Genomic DNA, 23,620 nt, shown 5'->3' with positions numbered 1-23,620 from the left:
CAAGACTTTCGGTATTCACAGAAGGCAATTAGGAGTCCTAAAGTTAGGACTCCTAACTTCTGTGAATACCGAAATGAGTAAGTGCCTTCTGTGAATACCAAAATGGTAGTAAGTTTAGGATTTTATCTTAAGTTAGTTCTGTGAATCGGGCCCACTGTCTTTCGGTGAATTTTATCTTTAAGCAAATTAGCTCAGGGGGACACTGGTGACTCATATTGTAGATAGTAGATATATCATTGTGTATATTCTGGCAATGAGTATTATGATGATATCTTACTGTTGCTCTTTGTTCATAGACCTTACCTTCTTTACGCTACGGGGAATTCCACGATTATATATTAATCAAGAAGGATTTTTTCTGATAAGATTCAACTGCATCTTCACTCCATTCTTGGAAATTCTTATCTCAGTGAGTATGATTAGATGTTTATTTCTTTTTTAGATTTTTTTTTATATAATGGGATTGCGGACTGGGCTCACTTTGCATTTCCAATTTTTATAGACCGAAGAACCGAGGCTTTCATTTGAGTGATTGATAGCACACTATAGGGGATTCACAACACAAAATATAACTATTCTTCATCGGAAGGCCTGCTCCATTGGTATTGATACCACGTCATATTTTAAGTGAGGTATTTGCGTTTAGCTATGAATATTATTCAGCGAAAAATGAAGCTATAGAGACCTTACAACTTGGTTCAGTGCTTATTAATTTTGTTTATCCTTAAAACTTATGCTATGGAGATTACTAACTGATTTTTAGAAGACTATAACATCTGTTCATGGGGGATTGGAGAAACGTGGAAATTAGATGTAGATGATAACAAACATGATTGACCTCTTAGCTAGAGTAGTGCATTGAGAACAAATCGACTTAGCCAGAATTTTAAGATTGTATAGATTATTTGTGCATTGTGTTTTTTGATGTCATGATCTACATAGATCTATTATAAAATGAGTATAAAATTATTGTGAAAATAACTGTTATCATTATTGTAAATTAGAGTGTATATAGGCAGGGGGTCGATTATGCAATTTTGACTGTGTAATGATTAACGGATGCTCTTTTGGTCTAAGAATTAGGGACAGAACGTACTAGTCTTGCTGATAGTTGTCTTGGCTATCTTGTGTCTTTATTTAAGTTTTGTGCTTTAATTTTGAAGTTATTTAGCTGATACTAAAAAATGTTTATTTGATTGTTTTTACAGACGAAACGCTTTGGCTGGGCTAATGCATGTATTCATTCTCCTAATTGTGAAAATAAAAGCAACATAACTGAATTCAAGAACTATCAAGACTCCTGTTTACATATGTTTCATTAATGCCATGATTTAAAAGAATATATTGTACTTGACATTTGAATTGCTTTAGATATTAGTGTGCTCTTTGATACTATCTTTGCAATTAGGAGAGAAATTTGTTTTCTATGAAATTTGACCGCTCAGTAGTGGGGTCAAGTCAAGTGTGAGCACCTTTGTGCTACATCAGATTTTGAGGACTTATTTACTGGTGCAGCCCATATAGCACACATTACTGTTCCGTTACCTTTTGTTCGAAATGTTGGCGTCCCACTTCATTTGCCTTTCTTACTCTCTGGGTGGCTGGCAGCTATTGGTTGATGCCCTTACCTCCTTTTAGGTAGTGTAGGTAGGTATGATTTCTAAATTGAAGCCATTCTAATGCGTATATGGGGTGGTCTCCTGCCGCATGTCCCCATACATGAAGGACTATTAGGTGTGTCACCCTGTAGTATGCTCGTACGTCTGGTAGTGCAAGGCCCCGTTGTACTGGGTATGCTGTAATGTTTGCAATGCCACTCTTGGATGCGCCCCGTCCCATAGGAGCGTGCGCAATTCACCATTTAGTGTTGTGAAAACTGTCTCTGGTATCTTACTATACGTATTTTGTAACATGAATAGCAGCTTTGGAAGCGTGATCATTTTATACATGGTTGCCCTTCCCATTATTGTCAGTGGAAGTCGTCTCCATCTGCCAACATCTTCCTGAAATTCCTTTAGGACCCTTGTAATGTTCTGCGCTAGGTTCGCTGCCTCGTTAGTGGTAACGTAAAGGCCTACTTCCTGGAATCCTCCCTGGACCACCCGCAGACACCCCGGGATGTGTTGACTCTCAATGTGTCCCCCTATTGAGTATAAACTGGACTTGTCCCAGTTAATGCAGTATCCGGCGTGATGGCCATATTCTCTAACTATAGTTAAGATCGTTGGGGGCGTCCTGGCTGGATCAGTGACATATAGGAGGATGTCATCCTCGTAAAGCGAAATCCGTTCGTCTCCCAGGACCTCTTTATCATCTTGAAAGCCACTTATATCCGGATGGGATCTAATCACACAGGCCAACGGTTCTAGCACCAGTGCAAACAGTAATGGGGACATCCCTGTCTAGTACCCCTCCGAACCTGCCAGGTTGTCGAAGTTGCCCAATTAACTCGAAATTTGTCCTCTGGACTTGTGTCTGCTTCATAAATGGCCAGTGGACTGTATTGAATTCCTTCTCGGCATCTAAGGATGGGAGCACATGTGGAGCGTCTCCTTGCTTCACCTTGTCTATCCAGTTGGCAAGCCTGCGTAAGTTAAAGCGTGTCGCTCTTTTGGGCATAAAGACGGATTGGTCCCAGTGTATATGAGATGAGATGACCGTCAGAAGGCGTGTGGTAAAGATGGTGGCCAAGATCTTTGTTTCTATATTAAGCAATGAGATTGGCTTGTAAGACCCACATTGTGTTGGGGATTTCCCAGCTTTGTGGAGCACAACCACCGTGGCTGAACGCAGGTTGGGCAGAAGAATTCCCTCTTCTTGCGCTGCCAAAAACATGTTTAAAAGATGGGGACCCAGTAGGCTACCATTCTGTTCGAAGAATTCTGCGGGTAATCCATTGGGACCCAGGGTTTTCCCTGTTTTCTGCTTGCGGATGGCATCAATCACTTCTTCAGGGGTCAGTTCCATCTCTAACACGTCCCTGTCTTCCTGAGAAAGTGAGGGCATGTCTATTGCATCTAAATACTTGTGAATTTGGGTGTCCTCTGTTAGCTGCCTATCCCTGTATAGTTCTGTGTAGTGTTTGCCAAAGGCAAACACAAGGAGATGTTGGACAGAGCGCTGAAACTTTTCAGACACTCACCCCAGTCACAGATCTGGGTTGAATCCATCATTGTTATTTAGCTCACTTCGCCACCCCAGTTCAGACACAGCTATATGCAAATCAGTCTTCACCCTGTGCCTCATGGGAACAGTCCAGCCCGAACTGCCAAGCCATGTCTTCCCTGGCCCAGAAACAAGCATCCTGGGACCGGTTTTGGGCTAACAGCAAAGGTGTCTGCTAAGTCCTGGGCTTTTATGTGTATCTTGTCTTGATCATGTATGGCGGCTACCCACCTTGTCTCTCTCTCTCTTTTTGGCTTAACCAGGCCAAGAGCTTTCCAGCTCTGTCTCCCGCTTCATATAGTTTATGTTGGGTGGCTTGGATTTGGGCTTTGGCTTCTTGATTTACCAGGGTCCTGTATTTACCCCGTGTTATCTCCACCAGGCGCAGTAAGGGCTGGTCAGTCTCTGGGCCTATGCATCTCTCAAGCTCCAACAACCTACTCTCTAGGGTTTCCACCTCCCGGGTCTCTTCTCTCTTTTTATTTGCTACGATAATTTGTGCCCTGTCCCGAATCACTGTCTTGGAAGCTTCCCAGAGGGAGATTGTCGATACCACTGATCCCTTATTCTCAATAAAGTACAGCTCTGTGGTGGTCCTAATTTCGTTCGTAATCTCCCTGTCCTTTCGGGCTGAATCTCCATCCCTGTCGTCCTATGCCCGCTCTACCTCCTACTGTTAGCTAGAGTGGTGAGTGGTCAGATATGCTTCTAGCCAAGTATTCCACTCTATCTACTGCCTCCACTTCTCTTGCGGGAGAGAATAGGTAGTCTAATCTTGAGAATACCCGATGGGCCCCTGAGAAGTAGGAATATGTTTGATGATGTCTAAGCCACAAGTCGGTTAAACCAAGCATTTCTTGGAATTGGGCTAAGTGAGTATGGCTGCGTAACTCCAGATTGGCACGTGTGCGATCCACGGGTGGATCTACAACGTCATTGACGTCCCCCCCCTATTATATGTTTGGAGGGTCACGATTCCATGAGTATCCCGGCTACCTTATCCAGAGTATATCTTTGCAACCTCTGGGGTGCATATATGCTCATCAACATAAAGTTTCTGTGATCCCATGCCCCTTGTACCGCCGCAAATGTACCATTAGGATCTACCCATGTTTTGTTAACCTGAAAGGGGGGTGCCTTCCTGATTAATATAGCTACCCCTCTTGATCCTGTAGAGAATCCTGCGTGTGCGAGTGTGTTATAGGGGCCCCTTCCCAGGAATGCGCAATGTGTGCCCATTAAGTGCGTCTCCTGTAAGAAGACAATATCTGGTTTGAGTCGTTTGAGGTATCTAGTGACCAACCCCCTTCTGATTTGACGTTCCACGTCGTTACCGTGTACTCCCCTTCACTCATTGCTAGGGTGTTTTTTCCCTGTGGTTCACCTGGTGTGATTTGTTACAGCTGCGGCTGCTTCTACCCCTGCCCCTGCTTTCGGTATCCTTACGGTCTCTTCTAACAATCACCTGTATCCCAACATGTAACATAAACCCCCCCACCCTACTCTCTTCCATTACGCCCGCCGCCCCCCGGATCATCAACATGACAATTGTGGCACAGGTAAGTTTAAGAGGTCTGTTTCCAACACCCCCTCAAACAAATGTACTAATAATCACTTGCTATATCTCCACTGTTGGCTCCACCGCCTCTTGGGCAGATTGTTATATTATCTAGTGGGCCTTTAGTGGTGGCTTACTGTCTCTTATTGGCTGTCTTGCCACTACATCTCAGCCTTTATCACCACCTTTGTCTTATTGCTGCTGCTGGATCATTGGGGCTGCAAGTTCTGGGCCTGAGTCTTCTATTTGGTGAATGTCTTTGAGAAGAGGGTGGTCGCTGTCCACATCTGCTGCATATTCTCTTTCAGACTGTTTGGAGGCTGCTTGTTCCTAGTTTGAGTGTAGTGATCGCTTGGTGAGTCTGCTTGAGATTTCTTCATCTGATTCTGAATTTTGCGTCTTTTCATTTGAGATCTGCTTGGTGCAGTATGGTGTTCCGATGTGGGTCTCCCGTGAAGCTGTCCGGCGTCCCAGCCTTTTTCCTCTGGATCTACTGGAGCTCAAACTCCCCGGTTTATCTGTTTTAGGTGTCCCACTCTGTCCCAAACGACGTCTCAAGGGGGGGCGTTCCTCAATCCATGCCCACACCTATTCTGGGCTCTGGAATAATTGTGTGGAGCCCTGGAAGTTTACCTTAAGTTTTGCCGGAAAGAGGAGCATTAATTGGATCGCCAGTGTTCTCAGTTGTGCCTTGACCGTGTCAAAACTTTGTTGCTTTTTTTGTACTTCTTGGGAGCAATCAGGGAAGACCATTATTCATGTATTAGCATGTTTGATTTCTCCTCTTTGTCTCAGCTCCCGAAGTATTAAGTTGCGGTCTTGAAAGTTTAAAAAAACGGGCAATCGGTAGACTCAGCAGGGCAGAAGGCGGAGGCCGGGAGCCTGGCATTCTGTGGGTATCCTTAAGCCATGCAAGCAAGAAACCGTTGTGGGTCTAGCCGCTCTGTCTCCTCCGGTAAATGTTTGACATTGTTCAAAATTCTGTCCATCAGTTGTTCTTTTGCATTTGTCACTCCGAGTGGGACGGGTATGCTGACGTTGGTCCCATGCTCTCCGTGCCACTGGAGTCAAGCTAGCCTGCCTGAAGAGGGGTGATACCCCGAAACCTGTGCCAGGATGCTTGTTTCCGGTCCAGAGAGGACCTGGCCTGGCAGTTCGGGCTGGACTGTTTCCTTAGGGAACAGGGTCAAGACTGATTTGCTTATGGCTAGGTTTAAACTGGAATGGTATGTGGAGCAAAAACACAATGGATTTAGACCCAGATCTCTGTACTGGAATGAATGTTTGACATTGTTCAACATTCTGTCCATCAGTTGTTCTTTTTGCATTTGTCACCCGAGTGGGACGGGTATGCCAAGATGTGGATCCTGTGCTCTCCATGCAACTGGAGTCAAGGTAGCCTGGCTGATGAGGGGGTGTTTCCTCAGAACTGGTTCCAGGATGCTTTTTCGGGTACAGAGAGGACCTGGCCTGGCAGTTCGGGCTGGACTGTTCACATGGGGAACAGGCTCAAGACTGATTTGTATATGGCTGGGTTCAAACTGGAATGGCATGAGGAGCAAAACAACAATGGATTTAGGCCCAGATCTCTGTACTGGGGTGAATGTTTGACATTGTTCAACATTCTGTCCATCAGTTCTTCTTTTTGCATTTGTCCTCCAGAGTCGGACGGGTATGCTTGTTTCCGGTCCAGGGAGGACCTGGTCTGGCTGTTGGGGCTCATGGGAATAGTATCAATGCTGATTTGCATATGGCCGGGTTCAAACTGGAATGACATGGGGAGTAACAAAACAATGTATTTAGGCCCAGATCTCTGTACTGGGGTGAATGTTTGACATTGTTCAACATTCTGTCCATCAGTTGTTCTTTTTGCGCTTACCTTAGGACGTTGATGGGGAGTGACGTCCCCATCAACTGCTCCTGGAACAGCCTGCGAACTGACTGTTGAAGGAGATCAAGGTCGATGAGAAGTCTCAAAAGACTGTGTCAGCGATGCCGCCACAAGTTTTATTCGGTGTTCCTTGAGCGCCTTTGGCTTCAGCATCCTACAGAAGCAGCAATCTTCTGAGTCTTGTTGTGCTCTCAAACACCACATGCAAACGGAATGAGGGTCCATAGCCGACAACTGTCATGCACAACACCCACAAGGCTTAAAGCCTGAAGACATGAGGAAAAAATCCATACTGTTTCAACCGACAAAACATTTCGAAGTAGGCCAGAAAACGGCCTAAGGAACTGCGTTTCCAGATCCGCGTTGCAGCGCGCAAAAGAAGAAACTGACATCCACACGCCGGAGGGGACTTTTATGACTTCGCTGATGTCACAACCAGAGTTGACTTCAATACGGAGTTGTACGACAGCACCCCCATCGCAGAGGTACTGCTACAAAAAGTTCCGGATCCAGGCCAGCGCCTTAAGAGAATGAAAAATTTAAGGAATCTGCAGCTAGATGTCTCTATCAGATAACACCTTGATAAGCCAGTTGTCTACGTATGGATAGAAGAAAATTCAGAGCCTCCTGAGATGCAATGCACTTTCGAGAACGTTCTGGAGGCTGATTTGAGCTGAAGAACAAGTTACTTACCTTCGGTAACGCTTTTTTTGGTGGATACAGTATCTGCCTGTGGATTCCTCACCTTGTGAATATCCCCTGCGCCAGCATTCCACTGAACTTTTTTCCCCAGCTCTCTACGCCGACGTGGACGACGTCATAATGCATCGGCTCCGCTCGCGACTCCGTATGACATCACCAGAGCCATCAGAGAGCCACGTCGGCGTGATGACGTCAGTTCCACCCATTTTTTCCGTGCCCCCGAGGCGCACAGGTGGACCAACGACAGAATCAAAGTATACACAGTATACAATATACCATCAAATATACATAGAACATAGACAAAAGGAAAGATAAATAAAACAAGCATTTCCTACCAATGTACCAGAAAGCATAACAACATCTCAAACAAGACAACTTTTAAGGTATACAAAGGTGGACAACGGGGAGGCGGGTGGGCCAGTGTGGAATCCACAGGCAGATACTGTATCCACCAGAAAAAGCGTTACCGAAGGTAAGTAACTTGTTCTTCTGATTGATACATCTGCCAGTGGATTCCTCACCTTGTGAATTGATTCCCACAGCAGTCCCCACTCCCGGAGGAGGGTGTCCACCTTCCTATACCAGAAAGTCTTGCAAGACAGAACGCGCGAAGTGGCCCTACCTCCTCATCTCAGAGTCCAAGCAATAATGCTTTGCGAAGGTATGGAGGGAGGCCCAAGTCGCGGCTTTACAAATATCTACCACAGGAACACCCCTGGCCAAAGCAGATGTAGATGATTTAGCTCTAGTTGAATGAGCCCTAATACCCTCAGGAGGAACCTTACCAGCCAGGGCATAGCAGATCTTGATGGCAAGGATGATCCATCTCGATAAAGTGCGCTTGTGCACCGCTCTTCCTTTAGAATGACCAACATAACCCACGAAGAGCTGATCGTCCAGACGAAAGTCCTTCGTTCTGTCCAAGTAAAAGCTCACAGCTCTCTTTGGGTCCAGGCGATGAAGTCTTTCCTCCTCTTTGGAGGGATGTGGAGGTGGATAAAAAACAGGGAGAGTAATAGACTGCCCCAAATGAAACGGAGTAACTACTTTAGGCAGGAGAGCAGCCCTGGTCCTGAGTACCATCCTTTCAGCATGTAATGTTAGAAAAGGGGGTTTAGAACTAAGAGCTTGAAGCTCACTCACCCTCCTTGCCGAGGTTATGCCTACAAGAAAGACCGTCTTAAAGGACAACAGCCTCAGAGGACAACTGTGAAGAGGCTCAAACGGGGACCCCATCAGAAAAGTTAAGACAAGATTAAGGTCCCACTGTGGCATTACAAAAGGAGTAGGAGGAAGCTTGTTCGTAAGGCCCTTGATAAATCTTAGTACAATCGGAGATTTAAATAATGACGGTTGATCAGGAAGACATAGGAAAGCTGATAAGGCCGATAGATAGCCCTTAACCGTGGCCACAGCACAGCCCTGCTGAGCCAAGGAAAGACCAAACTGAAGCACATCAGAAAGATGGGCTTTTAAAGGGTCAATGGATCTCTCTCCACACCATTTAACAAACTTAGACCACCTATAAGAGTAAATGGACTTGGTGGAGTGTCGCCTGGCCGATAAAATAACATCCACCACATCTGGCGGGAGAGAGAAGGAATTCAGGCTGCCCCGTTCAATCTCCAGGCATGAAGGTGTAAGCTCTGGAGGTGGGGGTGTAGAACCTGCCCCTCCGACTGCGAGAGGAGATCTGCCCTCAGAGGGAGACGGAGCGGAGGGCACGAGGAGAGGTGGAGAAGATCTGTATACAACACCCTTCTTGGCCAATCCGGGGCGACCAAAATAACTTGGGCCCGGTCTTGGCGAATCTTCCTCAGAACCCGAGGAATCAAGGGTATGGGAGGAAACGCGTAAAGGAGTCGTGAGCCCCAACTCAACTGAAACGCGTCCCCCAACGTCCCCTGCATCGGAAACTGGAGACTGCAGAATGACGGGCAGTGCGCGTTCCCGAGGGGTTCCCCACATCCGAAAGACGTAACGAACCACCTCCGGATGGAGCCTCCACTCGTGGTCGGCGGAGAACTGCCGACTGAGACTGTCCGCACGTACGTTCAGCACCCCGGCCAGATGATTTGCTATGAGACAAATCTGATGGTCCTGAGCCCAGGACCAAAGACGCAGGACCTCTCTGCAGAGACAATGCGACCCCACTCCTCCCTGCTTGTTGACATACCACATCGCGGTAGTGTTGTCCGTCAGGACTTGATCAGACTGACCGTGAAGGGAAGGGAGGAAGGCCTTGAGTGCCAAACGTATCGCCCGCAACTCCAGAAGGTTGACGTGAAGCAACCTTTCCTCTGGAGACCAAAGACCCTTGATCTCCAGATCCCCCAGATGAGCACCCCACCCTAAAGTGGATGCACCCGTTATTATTGTGGCCACCGATGGAGGAAGATGGAAGGGCTTTCCTTGCGACAGATTGCCCTCCACACTCCACCAAGACAGATCCGCTGCAGCTTCTCTGGAGATCCTCACAGACTCCCTGAGATCTCCTTGGGGCTGGTACCAGTGCCTGCGGAGGCACCACTGGAGCGCCCTCATGTGCCAGCATGCATGGTTGACCCGCAATTCCAGAAGGTTGATGTGAAGCAACCTTTCCTCTGGAGACCAAAGACCCTTGATCTCCAGATCCCCCAGATGAGCACCCCACCCCAGGGTGGAGGCATCCGTTATCACTGTGTCCACCGATGGAGGTAGATGGAAGGGCTTTCCTTGAGACAGATTGCCCTCCACGCTCCACCAAGATAGATCCGCTGCAGCTTCTCTGGAGATCCTGATCGACTCTGAGATCTCCGTTGTGCTGATACCACTGCCTGCGGAGGCACCACTGGAGCGACCTCATGTGCCAGCGTGAATGGTTGACCAACAGAATGCAGGAAGCGAACAGACCGAGCAGACGAAGGACCTTCAGAACTGGAACAACCGCTCCATTGTGGAATAAAGAGACCATCTCCTGAATGTCGAGAATTCTTTGAGGTGGTGGAAATGCTCGACACACAGTAGTGTCCAGTACCGCCCCTATGAACAGGTTGCGTTGAGAGGGCACCAGGTGAGATTTGGGCACATTGATCGAAAAACCCAAGTCGAATAACACCTGAGATGTTACCTGCAGATGATGCTGCACCATCTCTGGGGACTCTGCCTTCAGAAGCCAGTCGTCCAGGTAGGGGAAAACCGGAATCCCCGACCTCCTGAGATGGGCTGCCACCACTGCCATCACCTTCGTGAAGACTCGAGGTGCGGTAGTAAGACCAAACGGGAGGACCGCAAACTGGTAATGTTGCGACCCAACCGTAAAACGGAGATACTTCCTGTGCGACTTCAGGATTGGGACATGGAAGTACGCGTCCTGCAAGTCGATCGACACTATCCAGTCTCCTTGCTGCAACGCTTGAAGAACCTGCGCAAGGGTCAGCATCTTGAATTTCTCCTGTTTCAGGTAAAAATTCAAGACTCTGAGGTCCAGTATCGGACGCAATCTGCCGTCCTTCTTGGGAATCAGGAAATACCGGGAGTAGCATCCCTGACCCCTTTCCTGCTCTGGAACCACCTCTATCGCACCCTTTTGAAGCAAAGCTAGTACCTCCTTCTGCAGAAGAAGTAGATGGTCCTCTGAGCAGTAACCCTGGCAAGGAGCGTAAGGGGGAGGAAACTCCCGAAAGGGAAGGGCGTACCCAGTCTCCACGAGGTTTAAAACCCAAAGGTCGGTTGTAACAGATTTCCAACCTCGCAGAAAATGGGAAACCCGACCCCCCACAGTTCTTACATGATCTAGGATGGGGGATCTAGGGCTGCAGCTTCATTGGGAGCAGAGGAGGCAGAAGATGAAGATGGGTTGCGGCCAGAACCTCTCCGGCCTCTTTGTCTCCCTCTATAGGACCTATAGAGGGGATCTTGCTGCTGCTGCTGTTGCTGCTGCTGCTGAGGCTGCCGGAAGGAGCGAAATGAAGACCTCCCAAAACCTCTGAATTTCTTAAGCCCAAATCCTTTAGCAGGAGCCTGCAGACCTAAAGATTTTGCCGTCACCCTGCTCTCTTTAAATCTCTGCAAGGCGGAATCAGCCTTTTCACCAAAAAGTCTCTGTCCGTCAAAAGGCAAATCTACCAATGTGGCCTGAATGTCCATAGAGAAGCCAGACGAACGAAGCCACGCTTGCCTCCTGGTGGCTATAGATGACCCAATTATCCTTGCCACCGAATCAGCCGTATCAAGCCCCGACTGAATCACCTGCCTTGCAGCAGCCTGAGTGTCCGTGACCACTTCCAAAAAGGACGCATTATCACCTTCTGGCAACTTAGGGGCTAAAGATTTCATTGAGTCCATAAGAGCATGAACATAGCGCCCTAGTAACCAGGTGGCATTAGTGGACTTAAGCGCCCATGCTCCCCAAAGAAAAGGTCTTTTTAGCCGCCTAATCCGCCTTCTTAGACTCCCTATCCACAGGAGTCTGAGGAAAAGCTCCTGAAGCATGCTTCGAGCATGACGCCTGTACTACCAGACTTTCTGGAGAAGGGTGGGAAGAAAGAAAACCTGGATCCCCAGGAGCCACCCTATATCTTCTTGCCACCTGCCTGGAGACTGCCGGCGAAGAGAGTGGCTTACGCCAGACATCCATAACTGGCTCCAAAATAGCCTCATTAAAAGGCAGCAAAGGCTCACTGGTCGAGGTAGGCGAATGTAACACCTCCGTCAGAAGGTTAAGTTTATACTCAGCAGAGGGCAACTGCAAGCTCAGCAACTCTGCAGCCTTCTTTATTACAAGATGGTAAGGAGCCAGTTCCTGCGGTGGAGAGGACCTAGTGGAAGAATGCTCCCACTCCGGAGTTGTATCGAGACCGCTAGCCTCTTGAATCCCCTCAAAGTCATCAGAAGAAGTATCCACCTCACCTTTTTCCACCTCCTCACTATAACGCTCGTCTTCCAAGACTCTCAGGGCCTCTCTCCTTGAGTGGATCCGAGTAACCGGCACCGGCGGCGCCGTACGCGGAGTCGGTGGAACCGAACTTTGAGCCAGAGGTGTTGGAGTCGGAGTCGCCGGCGCCGGACGCGGAGCCGAGGCAGTCGGCAACGGCGTCGAGGAAGGCTCCGAAGAAGGTCGATCCAATCGAAGCCGAGATGGATCCCCAGATGGCGCCGGAAACTGCCACGAAGGCGCCATCGGCAGAAAGGGCATAAACGGGGCCTGAGCATAATGCTGCGGCACTCCCAGAGTGTATGCCATAGGACCCACTGGACCAGTAGGTGCGCCGGATGGGAAGGCAGCCCGTTGGAAAATCCCATACATAGCATTTAAAAAATGCGTTGAATCCACACCCAGAGTCGGGAATTGCGGATAAGGGAATAATCCCGGATCCGGCTGAGGAGTACCTGGTACCGGAGCCGCAGTGTCCTCAACAGGCGTCGCACGCAGGATCATCCGGCTCTGGAGAAGGCTCTTTTCCTTGTTCTTGCTCGGCCTCAGAAGCCAAAGACTCCACTGGAACCGGTGACTGCGCCGGTGACTGCGCCGGGGACCGCGCCGGGGACCGCGCCGGAGTCCGCTTCAGCGAAGGAGATCTCTCTGGAGACTTACATGGAGAAGTAGACACATCCTTACTTCGACGTCGAGGCGAAGTCTATCTCGACGCCTTGCTCTTCGAAGACCGGCGCCGAGAGGAATGCTTCCTTTTCTTATGATGTTTCTTCGACTTCGAAGAATGCGAAGTCGACGACTCCGGTCTCGATCTCTCCTTCTTCCCACCTCTCTTCTCCTTCTTAGCATTGGCCATGAAGAGCTTCGCCTCCCTATCCTTCAAGGCCTCGGGATTCATCCTTTTGCAGCTGGAACAATCCTCCACGTCGTGGTCAGAAGAAAGGGACCACAAACAATCTTCATGGGGGTCTGTCATTGACATGTGGCCCCCACATTCCCTACAAGGTTTGAAACCCGACTTCCTAGTCGAAGACATGGCAATTTCTTTCAACAGTAACACACTACACGACTACAAAGCAGCAGGAGAGGGCTGGAAAACCGTTGCGCGTCGACGGCGCAGAAAAAAGGGAACTGACGTCATCACGCCGACGTGGCTCTCTTATGGCTCCGGTGACGTCATACGGAGTCGCGAGCGGAGCCGATGCATTATGACGTCGGCGTAGAGAGCTGGGGAAAAAAGTTCCGTGGAATGCTGGCGCAGGGGATATTCACAAGGTGAGGAATCCACTGGCAGATGTATCCATCAGAAATGGAAGTACTCTGTATTAGTTGTAGTGATCCTGACCTAATACAAATCTCAGGAATATGCAGTGTTTTCTCACTATTGGAACATGGAAGTCTGCATCCTGGAGGTCCATTGAGCAGAGCCAGTCTCTGGTAGATTCGCGGATACATTTGATCTAATGCTAGCATTCAGAAACTTTCTGTCCAAATTCATTTGTTGGCTAGTTTGAGATCTAATATTGGTCTGAATTAGTTTTTGGGGCCTTTCTTTATCACCAAAAAATCCCTGAGACAAAGCCATGTGCCTCGTAGTTTGGGAGGAATGATCTCCACTGCTTGCTTCTGCAGAAGGATGGTTACTTCTGTTCTTAGTAACTGTAGATGTTGATTGGTTTTGGTAGGATATTTGGCAGAGGGCTGGTAAACTTGAGACAATACCCATTCTGTACAATATTCAGAACTCAGGCATCTTTTGTGATGGATTGGCACTCTGTCAGGAAATGAGATACTTCCACGACCAGGAATGGGTAACGAAAGGGGGGAAGCAGAGATTCACTGCTTGGAGCCTGCTGGAGGCTTTTCTGCTTGGACAGGCTGGTGGCCAGGTCTTCCTTTAGGTGGACGACATTTGTAGGAGGCTGGCTTAGTATATGGTGCTCATTTATGTAAGTGTAGCACCCTGCACAAATCAAGACAGTCCTTATGGTGATTTTAGTGGTCTTAAACAAACTTAGAAAGCTATCTATGGGGTAGCTGTGGAGAGCAGCCTTCAGGCTTAGTTCAGAAGGTGTGTAAAGCAGCTTGTTTTACCAGCACTTAATCTTACGGTATGAGTTAAGTGAAAAAGAACCACACAGTGTAGTTATAAAAAATATGTATTGTGAGAGGTTGGCTTAGTATATGGTGCTTACGTATGTAAGTGGAGCACCCTGCACTAATCCAGACAACCCTTATGGTCATTTTAGTGGTCTTGGATAACCTTAGAAAGCTTTCTAAGTGGTAGCTGTGAAGAGCTGCCTTCAGTCTTAGCCCAGAAGGAGTGCAAAGCAGCTTGTTGACCAGAACCTAATCATATGGTAAAGGTTAAGTGAAAAGGAATCACACAGTGTCGTTATAAAAATAGGTATTTTATAACAAACACTAACACATTGTAGTATCTCCTACCCCTAGATATGACCACAATACATACAATACTTAGGAAATAGAACACGTAAATAGCACAAATACACAGTGGTCTCCAAAGGGAGACCAAACCATATACTAAAATAGAGGGATGGATGCGAACCACGACTCAAGTCAAGAATGGACCCAGAAGACGGAGACGAGCCGGGAACCCAAGGAACCAACCTAGGTGATTATCTAGGAACCCCATGGAGGTTGTGTGCAGAGTGGGAACACAACTGCGTTGTCAATGTTAGTCACTGGGTAAGTCGAGGTTGCAGTTTTAAAGAAGAAAGACCCTGCCCAGTGGACCCTGAAGAAACCCAGTGGAAGATGGAGGGTTGGAAAGTCACCCAACCCCTGAAATCAGGATACCCACACCAGGAAAGACAGGTGTATAGGTGTCAAGTGGCATCGGAACCCACTGTAGACTACAATGAAGGACATCAGGAAAGATGCCGCTGGAGAAAAAGACGAAGGAGTCCGGTGGAACCCAAAGTCGGATTCAGGATGAGAGGTACCTGTAAGCAGAGGGGACAGAGTCTATGCCACTCAGGAGTGACCAAGAGGCACGGAAGACGAATACCAACCAATGTCGGAGATGCAGGAGAGCTTGACGGTGCCCTTGAAGTTGCAGCTGCATGGACCAGGCGACATTGTGGAAGACCAGGAGCCATTCACGAGCTGTTCCACGTCGGATGTCGAGAGCAAAGCGGTCAGGGTCTGGCAGGGGAACCAACAAAGCTTGGCAGACAATGTAGTAGACGAAAAAGGTGCAGTGTCAGGACCAGCATGGACGAAATGACAAACCATGAGCAGGTAAGTCTGAGCAGGTCCCGAGCAAACAGGGAAGCTCACTGAAATCCAAGAACACCTTAAAGATGACCCACGGGCGGAAGGCACAGGAGTCACCAGGGAACCTCGAGCAGCTCACCAATGAAGAAAGCCCACGGTGCAGAGGGAGCGGTGAGGGCGAAGATCTTGGCTGCAAGAGTTGCTTGATGTTGGAGCCTCTTGGAGCCCGAAGATCACTGGAGGAGAGCGTCAACAAGCCTTGGCAACAGCAAGTTGACGCAGTGCACAGGGGTTCTGTTCCAGCAGTTCCGACAAGAATAATGCCCTCAAACTAGGTAAGTAGACAGCGCAGGCCTCGAGGGAGACGCAGAACCACCACCTCTGTTGCTGAGCCTTCCTGATTCTGTGGGTGCCAGGGATTAGCAGACCGGTCAGCTGCATTGTGGTGCCTGCACATGCAAGGGAGTGAATCCTTCACTCCATGGGAGATTCCTTCAGGTGTGTTGGATGTCCACATGCCTGGTGAAGAAACTGTATGGAGTACGGGTACAGAAGACCAGCAGTACGACAAGACCAGGAGCAGCAGGAATCTTCCCAGTTGCAGTTTTGTTTACCAAAGCGAAGTCTAGCAAAGTCCAGAGGGTCCAGACGGTCGAAATTAAAGTGGTGTTTGATCTGAATCTTGTCCCATGACGAATCTAGGGACCCACCCACAGGTAAGCCTTTAAGTACCCTTGGGAAAGGGTTGGTACAATTCAGGGGTCCCTCCCAGAGGAAGGGCCAGACAGTGGGGAGGATACTCCCATGTTCTTTATCCATTTTTGCGCCAGAGCAGGAGCCAAGGGCTCTCTGAACTGGTTTGAACTGGAGTATGCTAGGAGGACACTAAATGTGCCCTTCAAGCAGTCTACGTGGCACTGGCAAGTGCCCCCCACCCTGCCCCAATACACTAAACCCGGTCTGGGAGGTGGTCACACCTCCCTGTGACAGGCTATCTATTGTTCTGCCTAGACCTGTTTGAGGTTGGCTCAGCAGCAGGAGGGCAGAAACATGTCTCTGGTTGGCAGCAGCCCTAGCCGGAGATGGAAGACTGGTACCGGAAGCACTAAGGGCCTCCCGGAGGAGCTTTATAGTGCATGGAATCAAACCTCTTACACTGTTTAAGGTGTGAGGGTATGATTCCAACAAGTTTGATACCAAACATGACAGGGTTCTAGCCAGCCAGTTTAGAGAAGGCCATCGCATATTGACCCATTACCACTCTATAGGTTATAATGGCTGATGCACTTACAACCCAGGAGTATGAACTCTGAAAATCGTAGGTGTGTCCTGCTCATGAAGGGGCACCCTCACACTTAGGACCCAGCACCCTGCTTGCAGGATTGAAAGGCTTCCATTAAGGGTGACTTATAGGTTTTAAGTTTAGTGACCTCAGATATAGGGGAACCTATATCTGTCTTAGTGGTGCTAGCACCAGCTTACACAGGTTGCAATGGCAGACCTGAAATCACTATTTGGGTGGTTTCTCATGGGTGGCATAATGCATGCTTCAGCCCATGGTAGACCCCTGGTGTACGGGGAACAACCTTTACAACGCAACTTTTACAACGCACTACACTTACAACGCATTTTTTACAACGCACAATCCATTACAACGCATGACATTACAACGCAGGACACTACAACGCATTTTTAAAAACTACCTTTACAACGCATTCCATTACAACGCATACTACCATTACAACGCATACCATTACAACGCATAATATAGTAATATACTATCCAACACTTACCCTACTGTTGCACCCCCTGGAGTTAGAATAGTAATTTTTACCCCTATACTATCCAACACTTACCCTACTGTTGCACCCCCTGGAGTTAGAATAGTAATTTTTACCCCTATACTATCCAACACTTACCCTACTGTTGCACCCCCTGGAGTTACAATAGTAATTTTTACCCCTATACTATCCAACACTTACCCTACTGTTGCACCCCCTGGAGTTAGAATAGTAATTTTTACCCCTATACTATCCAACACTTACCCTACTGTTGCACCCCCTGGAGTTAGAATAGTAATTTTTACCCCTATACTATCCAACACTTTCCCTACTGTTGCACCCCCTGGAGTTAGAATAGTAATTTTTACCCCTATACTATCCAACACTTACCCTACTGTTGCACCCCCTGGAGTTAGAATAGTAATTTTTACCCCTATACTATCCAACACTTACCCTACTGTTGCACCCCCTGGAGTTAGAATAGTAATTTTTACCCCTATACTATCCAACATTTACCCTACTGTTGCACCCCCCTGGAGTTAGAATAGTAATTTTTACCCCTATACTATCCAACACTTACCCTACTGTTGCACCCCCTGGAGTTAGAATAGTAATTTTTACCCCTATACTATCCAACACTTACCCTACTGTTGCACCCCCTGGAGTTAGAATAGTAATTTTTACCCCTATACTATCTAATACTTACCTTAAATGCAATTTAATATTATGCGTTGTAATGGTATGCGTTGTAAAGGTAGTATGCGTTGTAATGGATATGCGTTGTAAAGGTAGTTTTTAAAAATGCGTTGTAGTGTCCTGCGTTGTAATGTCATGCGTTGTAATGGATTGTGCGTTGTAAAAAATGCGTTGTAAAGGTATGCGTTGTAATAGTATGCGTTGTAACGTCATACATCCCTGGTGTACCAATGCCTTGGGTACCTTAGTATCATACACTAGGGACTGATCAGAGTACACTAGTAGCCAATCTAGAGTGTACCTAAGTATTCACCATATCCAATTTAGGGAAGAAGCACATAGACTGGGGTCCTGATCAGAAGGATCCCAGTCAGACTAGTCAAAAAAGCATAATGACATCAGCAAAAAAGTGTGGGGCGGGGGGGAACCATGAAAGCAGAACCTACTTTCCTACATGTATTTATTATTAACACTCACTAACACATTGCAGTATCTCCCACCCGGAGATACAAACACAATACACACAATACTTTGTCAATAGAAAAGATAAATAGCACAAATACACAGTGGTCTACAGGGGGAGACGAAACCATATACTAAAATAGTGGAATGCAATCCACGACTTAAGTCGAGGATGGACCCAGAAGACGTAGAAGAGTCAGGGACCTAAGGAACCACACAAGGTGAGTATCTAGGAACTCACTAAAGATTTGTTCTACCAAAATTAGGGTTGAAATGTCGTGTGAGTGGGAAAGAAATGTCCTTGACGGACAAGCATGTCACCCAAAGGTGACATACTTCATCAGTGGGCTCCCCAGCACATCGGGGCCCGTCGGTCCCCAATGTGGGCTACATCTCCCCACCTAATGTAGTAGTGTTGGGAGGAGCTGAGGTGTTTTAATGCAAAGGGTTCCCGAAAGATGTTGATGGTGAGTGAGGAACAGAGTGCTGTGAAAAAAAGTGCAGTGAAAAATAAAACTTTCTCTAGGACTCAAATAATTTTATTAGGTAGAGTCCTCGGAAAGGATTAAAAGAACAGAGGACAGGAGGGTTCATAACAAATATCCCCCTACAGAGGTCAACATGTTTCTGCCTTTCCTTGGCTCCAAAAGGAGTCCTTAGGCATTCGTCAGGATCAAATATTATATTAGTCACTCTGTATGTGTGTATGCCATAATCATATCTATCGTAATAAGATGGCTATACTGGCCGTTTCCAGAGGTCTTGTTCAATAGGTCGTTGTGGGAGGGCGGGCCGGATAAACAGACGAGCAGGCTGTATATAGGGTGCCCGGCGGCGACTTTTATTTAAGGTTTCAGTTAAAGGATGTGAGGGAGTTGTTGACACCTTGGCGTCTTCGGGTTTCTTCTCTTTCTCAGATGAGGCGTTGTCTTCCCTAGGGCCCTCGTCCGTCTGGTCTTCTTCTTTGGTTGGGGTTCTCCCACGGAGGCTCATGAGAATGAAAAGAAAGAGGAGCCGTCAGTCGTCTGGTGTATTATGCCCGTATGATAGGATAGTCCCTTCACCATACCCACGTGGGGGAATGACACGTCTCTATGGCCGGTTAGTGGTAGGGGTATTCGTGAGGGTAGGGAATTTAGGTGTCCGGGTAGGGAGTGCACAGTGGGTAATCGCGCTGTTTGTTTTTTAGCTGCAATACTAGCAATAGCAGTCAATTTACAAAGGGGGGGGTTTGGTGCCTTTGGGGATAGTGCATTTGGTGAAAATCGAGTGCGCCCGCATTATTGCTCTCAATCTCGTCACCCACCTTCCCTTTTCCTGCTTACCCCTCTCCCCCCTTCCCAGTCCCGAATCACTCACCGGATCTGCCGCAACTCTCCCGAGTTGCGGCCGCTCTCCAGCCTCCTCTTGTGGTGACCACCAGTTTTCACACAACCTCTCGTCGTCGTCTTCCTCTTCGTCTCCGTTTTCTCCCGATTTCACGTCTTCCTCGGACTCCGCGTCTTCTTCCTCCGTCTTGTGAGTCGCAGACTTCTTCCTGCTTCTTCGCGCCCGCCTTGTTTGGATTGGTCCTTTTCCTCCCCCGTTCTGCAACAACTTACGGGGTTCCTCCCTCCTTCTCTTGTGACGTCCCGCGGGAGTGGTTCCTGCAGGGGTGGAACACGGAAGGGAGTGTTTATCTTCCGAAAGGGCATCTGGTGTGTAGCGGGATTCTGGGTCCTAGCTTCTGCGAGTAAGGGTTCTTTGTTACGACATATGGGCCAGGGACGGGACACGTTTGGCACTTCCTCACATCCCCTTTCCCTTGCTGTTCTTCTAGTAGGGGGGTTCCCGTGAGGATAATGGGAGAGGAAGTCCACGTTTACCTGGTCAGTTCCTTTCCGATGTTTGGCCTGGAATCTGTAGGGTTGTAGGGATAGGAATCACCGTAACACCCTTTCATTGTTCCCTTTGTTGCGGGCCAACCATTCCAAGGGCGCGTGATCTGTATACAATGTGAATTCGCGTCCCTCCAAGTAGTATTTGAAAGAGTCAATTGCCCATTTAATAGCAAGGGCTTCTTTTTCAATAACAGCATAGTTTCGTTCTCGTGGGAACAATTTTCTGCTGATATATAATATGGGCCTTTCCTCACCCTGTCTGTTTCTTTGAGATAGGACGGCTCCCAACCCTTGTTCTGAGGCGTCAGTTTGTAGAACGAAGGGTAATGTATAATCAGGACTAGCCAGTACTTTATCTGATGTAAGAGACGTTTTTAGCCTTTCGAATGCTCTGACTATCTCAGGGGAGGGTTTTTTTAACCTATCTTCTGTTTTACTGCCTTATGCAATAGATCCATGAGAGGGGCTGCTATCTGCGAGAATTGAGGAATAAATCTACGATAGTAGCCAAGTAGCCCTAAAAAGGCACGGAGGTCCCTTGCAGTCCGGGGAAAAAGGTATTTGGGATATCGCAGCCAGCTTTTTACTTTGAGGTCGTATGACGCCTTCCCCCAATAGATAACCCAAATACCTCACCGTTTGAGCAGCCAAATGACTCTTGGCGGGGTTGATTTTCAGACCGTATGTACCTAAGGCTTGAATCACTTGATATAAGTGTGCAAGGTGGTGTTCCCACGTTTCGCTATAAATGATGATGTCATCAATGTAAGCCCCGGCATACTTTTCATGAGGCCGCAGGATTATATTCATGGCTCTCTGAAATGTAGCGGGTGCCCCATGACACCCAAAGGGCAACACCTTGAATTGGAAAAGGCCATCAGGGGTGGAGAACGCAGTCATTTCCCTATCTTCAGCTCTCAGGGGTATCTGCCCGTACCCTTTGCATAAATCAAGGGTGCTGATGTATTTAGCTCTCCCTATCCGCTCGATCATCTCGTATACTCTTGGAAGAGGGTATGTGTCGAATTCCGAGATTTTTTTCACCTCCCTGAAATCAATACAGAATCGCACTGAGCTATCCGGCTTAGGCACCAGAACAATAGGAGAATTCCATTCGCTAGTAGAGGGTTCTATTATGTCCATTCTTAGCATCTGTTGTACCTCTTCCCGGATGGTGTTTCTACGGGCCTCCGGGATTCGATAAGGACGAAGACGTACACTCTTGCCTGGAACTGTTCTAATGGAATGTTCTAATAGTGTGTTTTTCCCTGGGGTCTGAGAGAATATCTCCTGTAAGGGTGATAAGACGCTGACTAGTGCGGTTTTTAAGGGGATCGGTAGTTAAGGATCAACACATTGATCATATAAGGGAGTAGGAGCCACGGTGTTCCCTACGAAGCTCGGAAGGGGTCCCTCCCATTTCTTTAGAAGGTTAACATGGTATACTTGTGAAGTCCCTCGGTTTTTGTCGAGCTCCAGTCTATAGGTAACAGGAGTTACCTGTTCTAGCACTGTATATGGTCCCTGCCATTGCCCTAGAAGTTTATGATCTGAGGATGCCATCATCAATAATACCGCGTCCCCTACTGCAAAGACTTGGGTCTTTTTAAAAAAAAATTTTTATTTTTTTAAACTCTTTATTTTGAGATTATACAGCAAAGTACAGAGAACAGTGCACTTATGCATAAACGGAGACATAGAAATAGCAATGTACCACTGGTTATCATACACTTGAGGCAAGCACTTGGTCATAGCAGTCCCTCCTCCCGATAAGGCCCCTCTATTCAGCAATCTGTACCCGGTGGGGAACCCAGTCCTCCCTCCAAGCCCATCTCATAATTCCAGTCAGTGTACCTCAGCAGCAGCAGGGGGGGATCTCCGTTCCTCATGGGCAGCGAGGTACCGCGTCAGGGGCCCCCAAATGTCAAGGGGGCGAGACGCAGGCGGCAATAATTCAGCATACAGGAGAACATTTTCCTGACAGGTAAGCATATCCCGCAGCCATTCCTTAAACTTCGGACTTCTTCCCCGCCCCCATCGGCACGCCACGCGGCGCTTGGCAAGCAGTAGCGCGCAGGTAACAAAGCGACGGTCCGCCTTAGGTATATCCCGGGTGTATCCCAGTAGGGCCTGCAGTGGAGAGGGATGTAGCGGGGACCCCAGCATCTCGCCTAAGGCGTCGTAGACCCGGTTCCAATAGTCATCTCTGCTCGGGCAGGTCCAGGCCAGGTGTAAGAAATCCGACCCAGGGGAGGAGCACCTATCACATCGGTCACTATCGCGGAGATTAAACCTGTGCATCTGGACTGGGGTGCAATAAAGGCGATGCAGGAACTTATAATGGATAACGCGGAACCTACTACTCGAGGAGATCATTTCAGTTTGCAAACAACAGAACTCCCACTGTTCATCCGTGAAAACCATGCCGATCTCAGTCTCCCATCCAGCGCGGGACCTCAGAACCTCCCCCCCGACCCGATTATAGAGGCGTCGGTAAAGCGAGGAAACCATGTGCGATGGGGAAGAAGAGTCAAGGAGATATTGGAATGGCTCCAGAACCGTAGGCTCTGCCGGATATGCCGGCAATATTTTCTGTAGTCCACTACGAAGTCGAATAAAAGCAAAGACCTCCAAGGGTGTGTGGACAGCGGTTCCGAAAAGGAGCGGGAGATCACGAAACCGACCCTCATGGAATAAGTCACCCCAGCACGTAATCCCTGTTTTAAGTTTGATTCTCTGGAACAGGCCTTCCTCTAATAGCAGAAGAGCCGGATGATACACCAGGGGCATCAGTGGGGAATAGAGGAGCGGCGCGCCAATGTGCCCGGCAAGAACACTCCAAGCATGCGCTGTGGCATGTACAGGATTGCGGTCGGCACGAGACAAAGGAACCTCCGCGAGGACCACCCCCTCAAGCGGGACCGGATCCGCCAGCCAGTGCTCTACCGCTATCTGTGGCATGAAGGGGGAGGGGCGAAACCAATAATACGCGTAGTGTGCCTGAGCGCAATTGTAGTAGAGTTCGAAATCAGGAATATCAAGGCCACCTTGTATATATGGGCGCGTGAGTACAGACCACTTAAGCCGCGGTCTTTTCCCTCCCCACACCAGACGGATAAGCTCCGATCGCATTGCCCTGAAGAAATTTCCACCCGGATGGAACGGTATATTGAGGAATAGATAGAGTAGCTTTGGGAGGATAACCATCTTTATAAGTGAGACCCGACCTTCCATTGTTAGCGGCAAGGTCAGCCACCTAACCACGCTCGAGCGTATAGCTTCCAGAGCCTTGCCGTAATTCATGCGCATCACCTCCCGCCGATCCCTAGA

The 23,620-nt window shown here is 48.2% G+C and overlaps 1 long non-coding RNA gene across 1 annotated transcript in view; it reads left to right on the top strand.

Moving 5' to 3' along the window:
* Positions 1 to 294: 294 nt before the first annotated feature.
* LOC146784223 (uncharacterized) overlaps positions 295 to 23,620 on the top strand; it is a 309,527-nt gene continuing 286,201 nt past the window's right edge. The window contains exon 1 of the long non-coding RNA XR_014970656.1: positions 295 to 409. This is a non-coding gene — a long non-coding RNA (uncharacterized LOC146784223). The remainder of the gene's footprint in view (positions 410 to 23,620) is intronic.

Source organism: Triturus cristatus, chromosome 11, assembly GCF_964204655.1.
Source record: "Triturus cristatus chromosome 11, aTriCri1.1, whole genome shotgun sequence".
Taxonomy (NCBI): Eukaryota; Metazoa; Chordata; class Amphibia; order Caudata; family Salamandridae; genus Triturus; species Triturus cristatus.
This window is presented reverse-complemented; position numbering and strand designations above follow the sequence as displayed.